This window comes from Arachis duranensis, chromosome 8 (genome assembly GCF_000817695.3).
Source record: "Arachis duranensis cultivar V14167 chromosome 8, aradu.V14167.gnm2.J7QH, whole genome shotgun sequence".
Classification (NCBI taxonomy): Eukaryota; Viridiplantae; Streptophyta; class Magnoliopsida; order Fabales; family Fabaceae; genus Arachis; species Arachis duranensis.
The window spans coordinates 35,099,464-35,105,103 of record NC_029779.3 but is presented as its reverse complement, the minus strand read 5'-3'; the positions used below and the strand labels follow the sequence as shown (position 1 = coordinate 35,105,103).

Sequence of the window (5,640 nt, the reverse complement as noted above, 5' to 3'; positions counted from 1 at the left end):
GAAGACTTACAATACGATTACCTAAAAGTCTAAAATAAATTATTCATTCAACGGTAACAATTTAATGTATGAAAAAACTACTTAAAAGTAATTCGAAAAAGAAAATATCAATGATACATCATACTTCATCCAAACTACACCAGCATCAAATCTTATAAAAGAAGACAGTATGGTCAAACAATAACTATATGCCGAACTGTTTCATATGCAATGCCTTATTCTAAACTAAATAACACCACTAAAGCATGAATTCAATTGCAAGCCTATTAACAGGATCGTAAGCCAAATGCAGCAATCTCTTGTGCATAAGAACATCCATGGCTCTCTCAACATTCTCATTTGGCGGGTACCTGCATTTAAATAGAAACCATCATAAGATTAAAAAAAATCAAACATCATGGCCATGCATCCACATTATTCTATAGCCTTCTGAATGATTTTAGCTTGTGATGGGTTTATGCTATACCAATCAATAAAAGATCTTTTCTTGCCTCACAAAGTATGTTCAACATGCCAAAATAAAAACTCAAGCAGCAAAAAGGTTCTGTTCTTGCCTTCAGTGTGCGCTGTAGCTACTGAATGCTCCTTTAAATCTCTGGCATTTGCAAACATATTCAGCATCCTTTAATTAGAATTCATAATCAAATAATCAAAACTAACCAACAAATTAGTAGTGACCACTGAATTTGCAAACAGAATCATAGTACTAACTACTGAATTTACAAACAGTAAAAAAAAATCAAATTGCAGTAGCAAAACAAAACAGAACAAAAATAAAATTTGAAAATCACAAACAAAATCATAAACACAGATCTTGAAAACAGAATCATAAAAATAGAATTCAAGATATTTTAACACTCATAAACAGAACAAAAAAAATCGAACAAACACATAAACAAAGTAAAAAAATAATTAAATAAAATCAATAAAGCAAATTCATACAAAAAAAAAAGCTGAACAAATACATTGGAACTCTGGAAGTAGAGCGATGAAGGGGCAGACGGAGCACCACGGCGTTGACGACGATGCTGACTCGCTGAGACCCACACCACCACTCTGAGGCTGAAGACGACGCGAAGAGAAAAGAGAGATATTGAGAATGAATGAGACAACGAGATGCTGGGCTGAGAAGAGAGAGAGGGTGAGAACGACGCCGGGAGAAGGACTGAGACCAGCAGCAAGTGCTGGAATGCACGGCGACGACAGAGACCAGAGAAGCGTGGAGTAGATTGTGGTGGTTTAGTGGATAGAGAGGCAATGAGATTACAGGTAAAGAAATTAGGTTTCTCCGATCCCTCATGAATTTAAAAAATATTTGGGGTAAATATAAAATAATAATTATTATTATTAAATCCCATATGGGTCATATTTGTAAATAATTTAGTGTGCACATCAGAAAAGCTCAAAAGACTTGAGCTTACTAAAGACAAACCCGTTCTTTACCAGCAACCTCTGCACTTTCACATTGACAGGTTCGTCCACCTCTATCACCAGTCCTGCCGATCTTGAGGACAATAATATCGATTTGAGAGAACAGGTGCAGAATCTCACCTAGAGCCTTCACCAACAGGCTCAGCAACTACAGTAGGTCGAGGAGAGGTATAACGTGATCCTCGCACGCGTACCAGACAAGATTCCTTTAGGCTGGAGTTTATATTAGCCAATTGCAGTAGCGAAATCAGTGGATGGAGTAACAAATGGCAGTGTACTAGAAGCAAATGCGCACTGGTGACAATGGCACTACTAGAGGGATACCGACATCACTGCTAGACCACCGCCTCAACAAGACCAGTGGAATGACGTTGACAACAACAACTATTAGGATCCATAATTCTTAAGATTTTCTTCTACTTTATTTGATTATATCTTATTTATTAGATTTTTTGTTTTGTACGTACACTTTATATTTTACATTGTATATATAACTGACTGTGTTTAATAAATCTTTATTTGATTGTCATTAATTAAGATTTGACTGCTAATTATGCTAAAAAAAATTTTAAAAAATTTAAAAATTATTTGAACTTATCATCGAATTTACTAGGATAAAATCTAACGGTACGCAAACTCCAAATTTTGGCACCAAAGTTATTAACTTTTATTTTGTCACACTCTTTGCAGAATTTACCAATAATTACAATCAAATTTAGTAATTCGGTAGTAAATAGTTATCGGTGAAAATATTATCGTCGGCTTAAATTCGACAATAATAAATTTATCGGTAGATTATTTCTATAATCTCACCATAAATTCAACAATTTTCAGCGTATTTTTTTTAATAAAAAATTATAAGATAAATTATTTAATACGAATTACAATGACATGAAGTCATGAAAAATACATTATAATATATCTTTATTCAATATAAAAATAACAGATAATTATTATATAATTATTCAATATACAAGATTTAGGACGACTACTATGTATATAGCCTCACCCCCTATTTCAAATACATCTTCAGCAGCATTTTGTGTATACTTTATAAAACTCTAGTAGATAGTGATGGGATCTAAAAGTAGCTCAGAAACACGTTCTTTCATAAACTCTCCGTTTGTGAATCTGTCTTGAAAATTTGCATATGTAAACTCAGATATACGTCCCAAATTAACAATACATTCAAGCACTGCCTTTGGGATATGATTATTTGGATTGAGGCACACTTCATTTATATCCTTCCAAAAATCTTTGATTTCCTTTTGAATGAGTTTGTATGTCTCTTCTTGTGAAATTCCATATTGTTTCATGCAGCATTCAACTGCTGAAGCAACATGATCTCTTTCCCGCTCAAACTACAAATAAATTAACCAAATCCGAAATTATAACTTGTAAAACAATTAACGATTAGAAATTTTAATGATAAATTTGATAGAGAAAAGGATATGATATATTATTATTAGTGAGAAATAATTAACCTTATGTGAAGCCAGATCATCCTTGAGTCTGCCAACAAGTGATACAGCTTTTATGATTGTTGTTGGATCGCTAAAAATCCAATCAAAGACTTCTTTGGTTGCAAATTCACCAAGACCAACAAATGCTACTATGTGAAGTGGCAATGAAGAAGATATAGCTCCATTATCCTTGTATTCATCATATGTTGGAACATAATCCTCATTGCACCATTTTGCTTCCAACAAGTATGCTTCTGCCAAATTTAGAAACTGCACGTATATACAACAATTATAATGATGATTAATTAACTAAAGTGGAGGTTAATTACTAAAGCATTATTTTTTTTCACTATGGATACAAAATTAGCACTAGCTTTAAACCTACCGCTTGTTTAACATTTTTCAATACTAGGGTTGATTTTTTCGCATCTACTAGTGCTGATTCAATTTCATCCACCACTTCTGAAACTGCGTTAAAAGACCACTTTGAAACATGTTGGAAGAGATTTGATCGGATTAATATTCCATCTGAAAATCAAAATAACATAAGAAAGTTAATAAGTTTTGTTGTTGTTTGAGGATTGCTAATATAAATTAGAATCTCAGCAAATAAGAATATTTTTTTTAAGTCATTTTTTTATTAAGTGAAGATAACTTTTTTTTCCTTTTTGGTTTACCTTTTGATTGCCTCTGTGAAGAGCTCAAGTTCTTCAACTGTGCCATAAGCATCATAAGTATCATCAAGAAGACACATACATGCAGTCATTTTGCCCACAATCCTTCTATGAGTGCTATGTTTAGGCTCTGAAGACATAGAAAATGGCCAAAGGTATGCCTCAACCACCCTTTCTCTAGCATAAGGAACTTTAGTTGCAAAATCTGATTTTTTCCACCACCTGCAATTAATAATATAATAATGATTCAATGTTAAGTCATAATGTTGGTTGATAGAAAATGGGTTCATGCTGATTTTTATTTTTTAATTATGATATTTCATCTATTTTGTACCTTTTATTTTGTCAATTTCATCGATTACCTTTTAAACCTTTTTTTGTCACTACACTACTCACACCACTCACATTATGAGGTTTTTAAACCATATTCCAGTTTTAACTAAAATTGAAACTTGGTGTAGCTTTTTAAAGACAGTCAACTCTGCTGTTTAATTAAGGCCATAGTTATTTTTTACCTATATTTTTTTTAGGTCAATTTTATGGTGTCTATAAGTTAGTATCTAAATTTTGTCTAACTTATCTTTTGCAGTAAATTTTGATTTTTTAAAAATTATTTATTGTTATATTTTTTAAATTAAATATTATTTTTTAATATTTTTTAATAAATAGATACCGCCTTTTAGACACTATAGCATTCATCTTTTTTCTATTGGGTATAGACTTTTTTTTCACTTTCTATTTTTTTTTGATATTTTTTTACCTTCTATATTTGCATCATTGCATGGCATCTCTAACATAAGTTTTCTAGTAATTTTGTTTTCGTTTTTATTTTTTAGGCATTGGTCTAGCTAGCATTGCTATTTCTTTACACAGTTTTTGTTATCCCAAAAATCTCAATCTATTTATATTATATAAAAATTATGCATGTTTATTATAGAATGAATTTAGGCCATATTATTATTCATAATCGGATCATGAATTTTACATAAATGACAACTTTTATAATATAAAAAATAATGAATTTTTATATAAAATGATACTAAAATTTAATCGTGCAATTATTTAAAATATCTCTAAGTATGTTTAGTTTTAAGACAACAACAAATACTTATTATGTATACATTCTAATATATTATGATTAATAAAATTTATTTATAATTTTATGTTATATTTTTTATATTTTTGTTCTCAATATTTTTTATTTTTTAAATTATCTCTAAACACAAACAACTAAAGAAAATTTTAAAATTACGCCATAAAGCACCATTTTCTAAGAAAGTATTAGTAAACAAATTATAGATAACAATATAAAGCCTATTACACTGTTGGACTTCAGCTTCAAATCATTTTTATTTTGTCATTATTCTTTTGAGAAGGAGCATTTGTTGCCTAGTCCAAGAAAGCAAATGTAGGAGTATTTATCATAACCAAAAAAAAAAAAAGAAAAAAGAAAGAGAAAGATAAGAAATACTACTACTTGGTTATATACTCATATGTAAAGTTATGTCACTTAATTAAGTACGTACCTGGTAATATTTCCAAGTTCTTTTTGATGCATTTTCTGTAAAACATTAAAATCTAATTTTGCAAAAGTTAAAAGAACTTTGTTGTGAGAAGGATCCTCTTCATAGAAAGACATATAACATCTTGCCGCTATTCTTGCAACTCCCTTGTGAAAAGGTAGCATTAAGCTCTGATCAATTTGCTTAGCAAGATATGTGCTCAACTTATTATTGGTGATCATGGACTTGAGGTTAGTGTATGTAAAATCACGTGCTTCATCTAGTAAATCTTCTCCATGAACACTTAATTGTGCTGCTTCATATAAGTTCCATAATCCTTGAACATCTTCAGTAATGGTCTCATTGAACTTTCCTTTATTGTTCTTGAATTTGTTGAATATATCTATGTAAATTAATCACAAACATTATTATATATCTGTGTAACATAGGCAGTGTACAGTGTAAATAGAAGCCAGTAATGTCATGATATTACTTTTTTTAAAAAAGTTAAATTGATAAAAAAAATATATAAATGGTCATATTATTTTTAATATGTCTTTGTCATGTAAG

At 30.3% G+C, this 5,640-nt stretch overlaps 1 pseudogene; it reads right to left on the bottom strand.

Moving 5' to 3' along the window:
- Positions 1–2,429: 2,429 nt before the first annotated feature.
- LOC107462304 (probable terpene synthase 2) overlaps positions 2,430–5,640 on the bottom strand; it is a 4,726-nt pseudogene continuing 1,515 nt past the window's right edge.